Genomic DNA, 14352 nt, shown 5'->3' on the forward strand with positions numbered 1-14352 from the left:
CAGGCTGTGGACCGGTACCAGACCCCTGCTGTAGGTAAAAATGTACAAGGAAGTTGTGTGTGTGAAGTGCTATCAAGGAACAGATCACTTATGGCAACCCCAGCAAGAGGCTTTCAAGCAAGTGAGAAACAGAGGTGGTTTGCCATTGCCTTCCTCTGTAGAGCCTTCCTTGGTGGTCTCCCTTTGAAGCACCAACTCTGCTTAGCTTCTGAGATCTCATGAGATCAAGTTATACGTGCTGCCTTCCTCTCCACAAGGTAATTACAAAGGTAATTAAAGACCAAACATAAAATAATGTTTTTAATAAATTAGTGTTCAATACAACATAAGAGGTTCCGTCTGACTTTTTAGCAAGACCTAGGGCTCAGCCTGGCTCATTCCCCAAGCATCTTTTAAAAGTTCCAACTTAGCCCTGCATTTTAAAATTCGTAATGATCAGGACTCTTTCTAGCAGGAGCTCCTCTGCATATTAGGCCACGCCCCCCTGAGGTAGCCAATCCTACTGGAGCTTACAGTAGGCCCTGTACTAAGAGCCCTCTAAGCTCTTGGAGGATTGGCTACATCAGGGGGGCGTGGCTTAATATGCAGAGGAGCTCCTGCTAGAAAAAGAACCCTGGTAATTATGTTTCTATCCTGCTCTTCTTCCACCATGGAGCTCTGAGTGGCTTCCACTGGGTTCCAGGCAGGGTTCTCAACTAGGCACAGTTCTGATCTAGACCGACTTAGCTACACATTCCACATCATGTGTTCATCAACCACAATTTGGGTGCCAAAACGTATGCACAAATAGTAGAGGGCGCCCTTAATTTTATACTAAGAATATTTCAAACTATACTCGCTGCTACTCTTGTTCGCTGAGTGTGTTTTTCCACTCGAGTGTGTCTTAGTACATATCTTTTTAGAAATTAAACATTTCTTGCCATTGACAACTTAGACCTCAAAGTCAACTCAAAGAGAATGGATGCTTAACAATGTTCCAAAAGATGCTCCCATACCAAGCATCTCCACAGTAATGATTAAAGGTACGCAATGTGCACAGTACAGCATTTACAGAAGTGATTTATGATGGCAAAGAAATGAAGTCATTGTTGACGGTGAAATGCTGCATTACATTTACATAATTTTTAACTAAAATGTGCTTGGTAGACAAACACAAGCTTTTCATTTTAAACAACACATAGTCTACTCTCGCTTTAAAAGAATCAGTTGGATCCTGCAATAATTATAAACCATATATATATTTAAAAGTGCTGCGTTGAAGGGTCTTGGCATACTTATGGTGTGAACAAAAATATGCCCTTTGGGAACTGGTGATAAGTTTTATTGTTTGTTTGTTTTACAACTGAGTTAATGTGGGTTCTCAGTAGGGATGGGCACAACTGCAGTTTTGCAGTTTGGATCAATAGAAACTGGGAGGTTGGTTCATGAATGGAATCAGTTGGTATTGGTTCATGAGCCTTTTAAAAGTTAAAACCCTGGTTTCTGCTCCCCATGGCTTTTTGTGGGAAGCAGAAAGCAGGGAGGCATTTAAATCAAACAGCTGAGTGGCAGGGATTGAAAAGCCATGGGAAGCAGAAAGCAGGGGTTTAAACAGCTCCAAGTAACTTAAACCCAACAGCTAAGAAGTAGGGAGCACCCTGCTGCCCAGTTGTTTTTGATGAAGGACAGAAAGCGGGGGGTTTAACCCCTGCTTTTCACTCTTCATGAACTGCCACAAACGGCATCAAAATTGGTGAACATTAATGGTGGTTCTTCAGCTCCCAAACATTACTTTGCAAACCAGAGACTAGCCAAAATTTGTGATGAACTTTAGTATGTTGGCCAGTTCATGTCCATTCCTAGTTCTCATCCATTTGGTACACGTAGAACTGGTTGCATATTTAAATGATGGAAAGCGGATCACTGGTAGGAAAACCCCATTAGGACTTGGCAGGAGTGATGCTTTAAATACACTGACTTTTTGAAAAGCCTTATTATATCAAACTTTGTACAGAGCAGAGTAACACTTCACATATCACAAAGATGTGGTAAATAACTATTATAAAAAGCCATGCTCTTCAATTTCCTGTAAGCTAGACAAGGCATGTGGAATAAATGTCAGTGATACCGTTTTCCAGTTCTAAGTGAAAGGCCAGGACCTCTGATCTAATAATGTAGGAAGATAATGTTTTGATTACTATCAAAGCAGTTGACTGATGTCTTCAGTAGCAGATCAACAAGTTATGTACAACAAAAAGATCCTTTAAAAACATCCGCCTGTTTAATCAGAAGTATTTCACTGCGTTCAATGGGACTTGCTCTGTACTGTGACTGTAATGCTATATGCATTTGTGTCTGTGTAGTCAAGTCACAGCTGACTCATGGGAATCTTGTCAGTTTTCAAGGCAAGAGATAAGCAGAGGTGCATTGCTATTGCCTGCCTCTGTGTGGCACCCTGGCCTCTGTGGGGCATCATCTTATCCAAATACTAACCAAAAGCAACCGTACTTAGCTTTCGAGATTGATGACACCAAGCTAGCCTGGCCCATCCATGTCAGGGCTATGCATCCTTATCTGATAGTAAGTAGGGATCTACAAGTAGGGATCTACAAGTACCTGCTGGTTGCCTGTCAAAAGAAAGGAGCCATTTTATTAGGGTTTGTAGAATCTTTCAGGCTCAAGTGCTGTGTTCTACTGGAGAAAGTTTTCCTTCCAGACGTTTCGTTCTCAGCTGCGGAGAACATCCTCAGTGGCGTTGCAGCCAGAGCAGGCGCTCAGACCTTCTTGGCTGCTGTGCATTGAGTGGGGCCAGGGCTGCTGGAGAGCTGCTATTTCTAGGCTGGAGGGGGTGTGGTGAAAGGGCAATTGGTTGCTCCGGCTGCAACGCCACTGAGGATGTTCTCCGCAGCTGAGAACGAAACGTCTGGAAGGAAAACTTTCTCCAGTAGAACACGGCACTTGAGCCCGAAAGATTCTACAAACCCTAATGATGTTACCAGCCGTGAAAACCTGAAATCTTTGATAAAGGAGCCATTTGTTCACTGGACAGTTTGGTTGCTCATGAAAACTGTGGTCTGTTAGCCAAATTGCCCTCAAAAAGGGGTATGGGGGGATTATTTAGGTGGGCAAAGATGTCAAAATATATGGGGTCGATAACCTGTGTATATAGGAGTCAGTCCTCCAAAGGAGCCCCTTTAAATAATGAGATTGTATACTAAAAATAGCTTTTTATTAGAAAAATTACTCAAGCACACAAGAAATACAATTATTAGCAATCACACAGATCTAGGAAAATAGGTGGGAAAATTGATAGGGACATATAAGGATAACACAGATAGGGCGATACTGTACCTCTTGATGATGGAAGAAGGACAGTCCTTTAGCAAAGACAGGAAGGGGAGGGGAGGCAAGAGATGTCCAGGATCACTTGCAATACTGGGCCCAAAACTGATCAGGAATTGGGGGTGGCTCCAACAGCAAGATCACTACAAAGTTCTCAGCATCCCTCATAGTAAAGCCCATGGGATGAAGTGGGAATAAAAAATGCATAGAATTGCACTGAAAGAGTATTTAGATTGCAGTTCACAAACATTGTGGCTTTAGTGTGGCTTCCACACGGGGATGAGACTTTGTCGTTTCTTGCAAGCTGCTGTGGTAGCACCAGGTTTCCTCACAAGTGTCCCTGCCCCAAAGCAGTGGCCTCCCACTTTGCAAAAAAGGAAAAGAAAAATCGGATCAACACTAAAATATCATATTGATGAGGAGAAGAAGAGGAGGAGGAGGAGGAGATTGGATTTGTACCACACTCTCCACTCAGAGTCTCAGAGCAGCTTACAATCTCCTTTCCCTTCCGCTCCCCACAGCAGACACCCTGTGAGGTTGGTTGGGCTGAGAGAGCTCTTTTGAGAACTGCTCTTAAGAGAACAGCTCTTTCAAAATTGTGATTGGCCCAGTAGGTACATGTGGAGGAGTGGGGAATCCAACTTGGTTCTCCCAGATGAGAGTCCATGCACTTAACCACTACACCAAACTGGCTCTCAGTCATTGAAACTAGGTGTAGCAAGTGCTTTGATCAGATCCTGAATGGCCAGAGTCACTGATAACTGTCTCTCAACACTGTTTCACTGTACAACATCAACTAGCCAATTTGTCCTCCAATTTGTCACCAAAAGCTTGCAAGGTGAGTCCGACAAAAAGTTCAGTCTGAAAAAACCCTCTGCTGTTTATTGGGGCCTGTTGTGTTCCCGTATTTTGACATTTAAAATAAGTCCAGCAAGTATTCCCAGCTTCTGAATACAAGTGGAATATGATGTAGTAGATCACTGAACATGAATGCTACTAAGAAACAAGAACCACGAGCTGATTTGTTCCTCATATAGTTCATAAATAACCTTTGTATACCAAACTTTTTCACATGCATCCAGGTCTATTGGAAAGCTCAACAGGAATCATTCCAGATTTTCACTTTTGAGAGGAGTTACAGTATTCATGAGCTCCTCTGATGCTCAAAGCTACCTCTGTTTAGCAGACCTTCCTGTTGACTACATTCAGTGTTTCATGGACAAGGTGAAAATGAATCCTTTCAGCTTGAACTGGCCAAACATGATCTGTAGAATGGAGCCTGTAGCTGCTGCCAATGCCAGTTTGCCAACATATTTAAAATGGTACAAAGTTTTAGTCCAGTGGCACCTTTTAGACCAACACAGCTACCCACCAGAATCTTTATTGAAAAGTGTTGTTTCCACTGGACATATTTCAACGATTTAAGCAGTACTTTTCTCCAAATTGAATGCACCAATCATATTTTCTATGCTGATGTTTCCTAGAGCAATTATGTAAAATATGAATGACAGATGCTTATTACTAAACATCTGTATACATCTTTGAAGGCCACAGAAGCATATGTCTAAGAGCTGTAGTGATAGAATTTACCATCTACATTCCCTTGTGTATTTACAATGCAGTAATTTGTGGACTTGCCCAAAGATTGCATGTCCTTCAGTTTGTTTTAGAAGAAGGCTTAGAGACTTAAATGCAAAATGTCCTAGTTTCTGTTGTTATTAAAGCCATTCCTCATTCTGATTGTATATCTATGGACCCAGAAGTATTCCATAAACGTGCACCTATTAAGTGTAATTTACGTGTTTAGGAAGCACTAAATATCCTCGATGAACACTGCGTAAAGTATGGAACCATTCTGACCTGAACAGACAAAGTAGGTGGCCATGTCTATGCTTTTCTTTTATTCTCAAAGAGAGAGAGAGAGAAGAAGCCCAACTTTAAAATGTAATTGAGATTCAACTTCACAAAATATGAATTATGAGTGCTTCTTTTGTGCATTTAGCTGCAGTTTTGCTGTAGTCCCTCATATAATTTCTAAAACCTAATTTCATATAAATTAAAACTGCTTCATAATCAGATAATCCCTTAATATCATAATCCTCTTTTGAGGGACATCACAACTACTTACTAGGAAATTGTCATGACTTGATAAAGGTATTATGGCTTCAAATATGAATTAAGCAGCAGGAACTGCAAAGGGGGAATCCTGTTTTCTTATGATTAATCTTAACCAAATGCAATGCCAGAGTGTTAGTAAAAATAACAGTGAAGTACATTGCTTATCTATTTTTTTTTTTTTTGAGAAATGTCATATCTCTAAGAATAAAAAGACACATTATCTCCTATAAGTCCTGCATGGTCTTGGGCTAAGACTGCCTACCTACAGGTGGGGCCTGAAGCTCTGCATCAATTTCTTATAGGCAATGATACTTCAGTATTTTGCAATTGATCTCAAGACTACAAAGATCATGTAGAGGAAATGGCAACTTTGGAGGGTAAAGTCTGGAATCACATCCCTGCCGCGTTTCCTCCCTTCCCCAAACTCCATCCTCCCCAAGCTCTGCCTACAAGCTTACATAGTTTTCCAACCCAGAGTTGGCAGCCCCTTCTTAACTTAGGGTTTCCAACGCCCACATGTTAAATTTCTGAAAGTTTGGGGGAGGGGGTATTGAGGAAGTCAGCATATGAGAAGGTGAAGGAGCTCAGTTGGGATATGTTGCCACAGAGCCTACTCTCTTGAAGCTGCCATTTCTCCAGACAAGCTGGCCTCTTTAATCTGGAGATCAATTGTAATTCCAGTAGAATTCCAAGCCCACTTGGGGGTTGATAATCCTATCTTGGGCCAAGGTACCAGAAGAAATGCCCCTCCCATACGTGCTAGTTAAAGATCTTTTCTGGCAGCTATGCTCTATGTATCTTCATTGGCAGAAGTGAGATAGGCTAAGATGAGAGAGAGGGACTTCTTTGTGGTGGTACTGAGATAATGGAATGCCTTCCCCACAGAGACTTACCATATTTATGATGTCTCATTATTCATTCTTACCTGCCCTACTGCTGCTTTTATTTTAATTTAATTAGCCCTTCACTGGTGTGGTTAGTCAATTTTTTTCCCTGCTGACTTGGTTTTGGTTGATCTATTGACATATTTTATTGCTTTGTTTTAAGTTGTTAGGAGCTGGCATTTATCTTTGTAAATGTGTGGGAACTAATTACTTTAAATAAATTAGAAAGCTACAGTGTAGGTGCACTAAAGTACATTAATTTGTTAGAAAAATGTATTTGTTTGCATTCATATTTATAGTCTGAGTGGTTTTTTTGGGAAGGAAACCCTATTTTTGACACATAGTGGCAACTGCATATATTTTGATCAAGGATTATTATCCATTACTATGCATGTAGTTGCCTTTATCTGATTATGGCTCCTGATGCTACATTTGTTAATCACTTAGCCAGCTGGGGGGAAAGGGGAGGAAAGAGGGAACACAGTAGTTGTAAGGCAGCATGGATTTGAGAATATTTCCAAAATACTGAAGTATCATTGCCTATAAGAAATTTATGTTATGAATAATTGGTGAACATGAACCATTTTCAATCACTATGATTTTGGATTTTCTACCATGCATGCCAGGAAAGTACATGGTTGCCATTTTGTGTGAACTGCACATATGAAGAGGATCATGCATAGCATGTTCTTCAGGTATGCCAAGTTTGTTGTTGTTCAGTTGCACAGTCAAGTCCAACTCTTTGTGACCCCATGGACCAAGTCACACCAGGCCCTCCTGTCTTCCACCATCCTCCGAAGTACGCTCAAATTCATGTTAGTTACATCGGTAACACTGTCCAACCATCTCATCTTTTGCCGTCCCCTTCTTCTTTCACCTTCTGACTTTCCCAGCATCAGGGTCTTCTCCAGTGAGTGCTCCCTTCTCATTTGGTGGTCAAAGTATTTGAGCTTCAGCTTCAGCATTTGGCCTTTCAGGGAACAGTTAGGGTTGATTTACCTTAGGACTGATTGATTTGATCTTCTTGAAGACCAAGGGACTCTCGAGTCTTCTCCAGCACCACAATTTGAAAGCATCTATTCTTCTGTGCTCAGCCTTCCTTATGGCCCAACTCTCACAGCCATACATTACTACTGGGAATACCATCGCTTTGACTATATGGACTTTTGTTGGTAGGGTGATGGCTGTACTTTTTATTATACTGCCTAGGTTTGCCGTAGCTGTCCTCCTAAAAAGCAAACGTATTTTAATTTCATGGCTATCGTCACCATCTGCATTGATCTTGGATCCAAGGAATGTGAAGTCTGTCACTCCTTCCATGTATTCCCCTTCTATTTGCCAAGGAGTGATGGGGCCAGATGCCATGATCTTAGTTTTTTTGATGTTGAGTTTCAATCCTACTTCTGTGCTCTCCTCTTTCACCCTCAACAAGAGGTTCTTTAGGTTCTCTTCACTTTCTGCCATTAGAGCGTCTGCATACCTGCATATCTTCCCCCAGAAATCTTAATTCTGGCTTGTGATTCATCCAGGCTGGCATTCTGCATGATGTACTCTGCATATAAATTAAATAAGCAGGGTGACAATATACATCCTTGTCAAACTCCTTTTCCTATTCTAAACCAATCAGTTGTTCTGACAGTCACTTCTTGACCCTTATAAAGGTTTCTCAGGAGATATGTGAGGTGGTCTGGTACTCCCATCTCTTTAAGGTCTTGCCGCAGTTTGTTGTGATCCACACAATCAAATGCTTTAGCGTAATCAATGAAGCAGAAATAGATGTTTTTCTGGAACTCCTGTGCTTCCTCCATAATCCAGTGAAAGTTGGCAATTTGATCTCTAGTTCCTCTACTCCTCTGAAACCTAGCTTGTACTTAGGAACACCAAAAAACACAATATTTGAAAAGTTAGGACATTCTTGAACTGGAAACAACCAGCTTCCCAAGGGATGATTACAATTCTTGTGGTGCATTTAGAGCGTTTGCAAGGCAGATGGGGATTTCAGACAACTCCCTATCACCATTTACAATGGTTTCTGGCAATGAAAAGAGTTGCTTTATACTGCTCACTCTACCTTGAAGATAAAATTCTAGTTTTCTCTAGGTATTTACGAAGTTACATTCTCTAGGTATTTACGGAGTTACATTAAGGCTGATGGCTTTCCAAAACTAGCTTCTCATTGACTATATGCTCGAGATCTTATCTTGTATGCATATATCATAAAACATCCCTGTATAAATGAAATTGCCTTGCTGGGAGTGCTGTTTTTATGTACTAATTTTTAACTGGGGAGGGGGGGTCATTCAGTGATAATGTTGTATATTGGTGGACAGTAATGAATTAAAAGTCAAGAAACAGGGGGCTGGGCCTGCTGTTCCCCTCCACAGCTTAACAGGGTGGGAGGGGGGAAATGAAGGGAGCTCTCAATGTCAGTCCAACACGTGCCATCACTTCTGGGGGGGAAATAAAAGTGAGATCCTCATGCCACAGTGATGCTATATGATTCACTCCAAACTCTGTGGTTTAACCATAAAGTTTGGGGTGAATCCTAGACCATCACCCTGGTGCAATGATGCCAATTCTGCTGTTATTGTTTTTGCTGGGGCAAGATATCAATGAGACTGCCCCTCCAAAGTCTCCAGATGGGTTGTGAGTGTGAGCTGGCAAGCCTGTTAAGAACTAGTGATGTAGAAGAATGTTATTTCCGACAAAAGGCCCTGGTATCAATCATTAAGCCTTTGATGGTCTTTCCTATGCCGCATTCAAAGAACAAGATTAAGAATAATTAATCAGATTGTATGTTTTATTAATAAATATTATATATCTAAGTAATATCTGAATAATTAATCAATAAGCACTATGTATCAAGAACATAGGAAGAGCCACCTTATATTCAGAAACATAACTGAAAACTAGCCAAAGTTCATCCCCTTTAAATCCAGTTTCTGTTACTGAATCATATTAAAAGTGCCTGTGTCTTTCTGTACTAGTCCTAATGGGAACCAAAAGTATGCCATTGCTGGAAGATGGATGCGGCTAAATTGCACAAGATATACAATACCAGACTTCCAAAAGTCACTTGACCTACTTTTATGCTTATAGCAACATAGATTTTTAGAGCCCCTCCAAATTGTTACTCTTATCAGCTATCTGAACTCTGAGGTAAAATATATATGAGATTGGATTGAGTTTTTTTATATATATATAAAAAACCCTAGCTTTTGGCAACCCAATGGAATTTATAGGTGTTATAGTAGACAGGCCGTGCAGTAGAATCCTTAATGTACCATTTTTAGTCCAATCAATATGCATTCCTTTATTCTTTTTTTCTTGTCATGGCGCAGACTGAAAGCATTAGTGTTTTGAGGGTTAACAGCTATCTTTTTCAATCCCCTTGCAAGAAAGAGATATAGCTAACCAATTTGTTTTAATTATGAGTTTTTATACTAGGTAGCATAGAACAAGATAACACATGTGGGGATTACGGAATCAAAGGATCAGTAAATGAAACAATGAAGTGGGCACAAGAATAATAGAATACAGAAATAAGTTCATCATCAGAAGATATTTTTTTTTTTTTTGTCCATGGTGACTGACTGAAAGAAAAATCCAGCTGTTTCATGGGCAGAAAGAGCAGGGCTCTTCTTAGAGGGCCTACTGTAAGCTCTTGGAGGATTGGCTACTTCAGGGGTGTATGGCCTAATATGCAAAGGAGTTCCTGCTACAAAAAAAGCCCTGAGAAGGAGTGACCTTAACTAAAAGGAATAACTGCAGTAAAATTACTTAAAAATAAATCATTGAAGTTTGATAACATGTGGTAGAAGCAAAAGAATAATGGTCACTGGTATCCACTAAACATATTTTCTTGCAAATGAAGAGGATGTAGTGACTACTCTTCCACAGATTTCTGACCAGAAAGAGCATAAACTGTATTATGAGCAAGTTGCCCTTAAGTTGCCCAAAAGTTTATATAGCTGATCATTCCAGTGGTTGTATGTACAAACTTAACAGTTCGTAAACTAATAAAGAAGCATGTACCACATACTATGAAGTTACCACTTGGAAATGGTTATCTATATCCATCAACTTAAAAGGAGCTCTATGTTTGCTAACATATCAGCCTATGGTAAAAAATTTCACTGTTTTTCTCAGAGAATCATCAAGTGATTCAGAACAACGTCTGCCTTTCCATTTCTAAAGAAATACTGTCTAAGGCCTACAGTTGTCTAGTTAAACCCAATTAATAGACAGGTAGTTACAGGATCAAAATGATGACTATGTAATCCAAACAGGTAATTTGTGCAACTTCTCAAAAAACAAAAGAAAATTATATGGCAGTTTGCTCAGACACAGAATCACAGTAGGTCTCATTTTTTAATACAAGATAAATAGTGTCATAAAGGGGACATTCCCTGATGCCCTGTGGAAAACTGAAGATCTATAAATGAAGAGCTCTCTATACTGTTTGAATTAAAGCACTTTTGAAGCCATTAATTCCGAGAGCAGTCTATACAGAGAACAAATTGCACTACACTTTTTACAGGGTAGCAAAGTTTTGAATTATTTTTCTAATCTCATGGCTCCAAAAGCAACTGAAGAGAAAAGAATGAGAGAGGTTGAATGAGGATGCATCCAAATATTAGTAAATTAGTAAATTGCTGAGAAACATTTTCACAGTAGTCTGGGTTGTGATATTATGGTATTTTAGACATGGACGTCGTTATTGACCTCACAGCTTTTCTCCTCTATCCATTTTGTTTCTGAGTCATCTTGTTGTATGTATAAGTATCAGTCTTGGCAAAGGAGCCACCATATGCTCTCCAAACAAAAAGCCTCCCTTAATTGTATATTTAGCTTGCTTTCAGATAAGTAATGAGGTAAATAATAAGGAGCTGTATACTTGACAGTAAAAGGTCGTATATGATGGCAGTTACTGAAGTAACCTTCTTGAAAACAAGACAATTACAATGTAAAAGTATTTAAACTGTATGTTTCTCTCCTGTCTTACATGTTTATAGCACAAAGGTCAAAAATAAAAATTAAATAGCATTATTACACCTAAGTATTAAACTCAGCCTCCTGCAGAAATGTTTCCTAGAAGCAAATAAAATAAAAATCTAGTGGTGTGTCTTCTGCAAACACTTTCAAACTTTATAAATGACATTAGGACTGTGTCATCTATCCTCAGAAGAGAATTAGTGCTTTGAGACTTCAAAGTAATAAAAAATTCATAAAGTCAGAATCACTTCATAGATCGATTATACTGTTGTTTATCAATTAAAAGAGATTTTCCTGAGGTAATTTTGCATATAAAGCAAAATGTCAGGACAAATGTCATGTTGAATTATTATTTTATTAGTGAAAATAATGACCAAATGTAATATGCCACTTTATTTTTAATGCATATGTGGTGTTAACATTTTCCCATAGGAGTAATATGCTGTGAAGGAATATCAGACAGTCTTGAGATAACATGTCAATTGGTCTGGAAATCTTGTACTTTAGTATTGAATTTAGTAGTATGAGATATATGGAATTTCAACTTTTTATAGTTGGTATTGCATGGGTGGAGAATTCTGTGAAATATATTGGGTTCTGAGTTTCAAGAAGAATTCTGCTCTCTCTTTCAAAATTTAAAATGGGGCAGGAACAGAGACTTGTAAGTGTCCCTTGTCTCTGTGTTCCTCAAAGAGTAAAATCTTCAGACATAAACATTACCTCCACATGAACTGGAAGCCCACCACCTGACTAATTTTCCAAGGTACATGTTGATCCATATGGAAACTGTATGTGCATGGAAAATCCACACATTGTCCAATGTCCATGAAACATGTATTTTGTGTATTTGGGGACTGCATGTTCACAATACATGCTGTTGGTAAGTTCCTCTTTCACTTGGTCATAATGTCTGAAGAGTTTTTGCTGCTTACTTGGACTGGACAGCAGTTTTGTCATCTTGAAGACCTAAATAACTGGACCATAGACCCCTGAACCATATTTGGTTTGGTAGACAGCAATTGGAATAAACCTTTTAGAAGCATCATGATGAGAATTATGGTCTGTATTCTTCCACTCTGCTCAGCAAAGCTGAAATCTCCCTCCAGCTTCTTCCAAATTATGCGGCTCTTTCAGCAGAAAACCACTTGTGAGTGTTGGAGGACACAAGAAGCTGGCTAGCAGTTGCTTATCTATGGCTCTTTCCAACTGCTTGGAAAGATACTGAGATCCAGTGCAAACTTCCCATTATTCCACAATGTCCATGATTAAATTCTCCTTTGAGGAACCAGCTCACAACCCATGAAACACCCGTCAATTTCCACAGTTGAACTCCTTTCTTTCAACTCCCCCTTCCCTCACCAACCCAGGCTTCTCAGGGGGTAGCTCTCTAGAAGCAACCCAGGCCCTAGACCCACTCCCTAATTTCATTTTGTGCCATCTCTCCCTGCCCATGCCATAACTCCAGGAGAATTCCTTACTTTCTCACTACAGCTGTAAGACCTCTTTATCTGCAGCCCAGGTGAATACATTAGGTCAGCTCCTGTGGCCCCCTATAGGTCAGCTGCTGTGGACCTTTGATCTTGTACAACTTTTCCCCTGGAAAGGGCTTCCTCTACTGTCTTGGTCTCCTCTTGCATTTCCCAGCTAGTACTGGGAATAGGGTGTCTGTTGTGGGGGAGGAAGATAAAGGAGATTGTGAGCCACTCTGAGATTCAGAGTGGAGGGCAGGGTATAAATCCAATATCTTCTTTTCTACTGTCACAACACTTAACTTCGAGGCTTTTTTGAGCTGCAGTGCACCAGAGCGCCGCTCTGGCTGGGTTGGCCAGGGCTCTGGCAGAAGAAGACAGCCACATGCTCCCAAACCAGCACTTTATGCCAATTCATATAATTTTATTGTTATATTGAATGTTTTATTGAGGTTTTTTCCTATTGTTAAGTCTAGTTGTTAGTTGCTATGGCATTTTGTCGCTAATGCAATAAAGATTAATTGATTGATTGATTGATTGATTGATATGCCCATTGCAGGCACCATCCTCTCTGCCACCTCTAGCCTCCAATGGGCTTGCTAAGAGAATGAGAGACACAGAGTTGCCCATGAGCATGCCCTCCTGGGAGAAGCTGGGCCTGTCGCATGTGGCTCTCTCTTTCTGGTCCCTCCAGCCCTGGTTAGCCACTGCAGCCAGGAAAAGGCAGCCTGTCAATGGGCACAGTGTGCCTTCTCCCTTCCTCTCTGTAGCCCTTCTGCTATGGGAGCTTCTGGCCGCTGCCTCCTGCCTTGGCAGGTGATGGAGAGGCAGCAGCAGACAGACTAGCTGATGGGAATGGGGCTGGCCAGGGGCCTCCTCTTGGCTCTGGGCACCTGCCTGCTCTTCTGCCAAGGTAAGTAAGCAGCCCATCCCCCTTCGCCTGCCTGGTCTCCCTAGCTGCTGCTTTGCCCATGCCTCTTGTCTGGGCACCAAGGGCATAGGCGAGAAGCTGAGCCTGCTGCTGCCTGCTCTGCGACATGTGGCTCTCTCCCTCTCTGGCCTCTCCAGCCCCTGCTGAGCTGCTGTGGCCAGGGAAAGGCAGCCTGTTGGCAGGTGCAGCACACCTTCTCTCTTCCCCTTTGTGGCCCTTCTGCCAGGGGAGCTGCTGGCTGCCACCTTCTGCCTTGGTGTGTGTCAAGAAATTGAGGTCTTCAATTGAGGCTTCAATTGTTAATATACACAGTGAGTTGAGTCTTTCTTGAAGCATAACTGATCTATTTGGGTTTTTTATATGTTTCAGTTGTGAGAAAGACCTCTCTGTTGTGTAGTTGGTGATCATTAATGTTAAAAATATTCTTAAGGCAATTTCAACATTTAGAAAGGCACTCTCTAGGTTGTCTTCTGTAATTGTGTTGTAAAGTTCCATGTGAGTGAAAGATGTTTTCTTGGTTGTTTTAAACTTATGAAGAACATATGAATGGAACTGCTGAAGCTCTGTAAACAAAGTGTTGTTCATGTCAGTTGGATAAGCATCAATGAGTGTCTTACAAGTCTTTGAGTACCTT

The sequence above is a fragment of the Heteronotia binoei genome, chromosome 8 (assembly GCF_032191835.1).
Source record: "Heteronotia binoei isolate CCM8104 ecotype False Entrance Well chromosome 8, APGP_CSIRO_Hbin_v1, whole genome shotgun sequence".
Taxonomy (NCBI): Eukaryota; Metazoa; Chordata; class Lepidosauria; order Squamata; family Gekkonidae; genus Heteronotia; species Heteronotia binoei.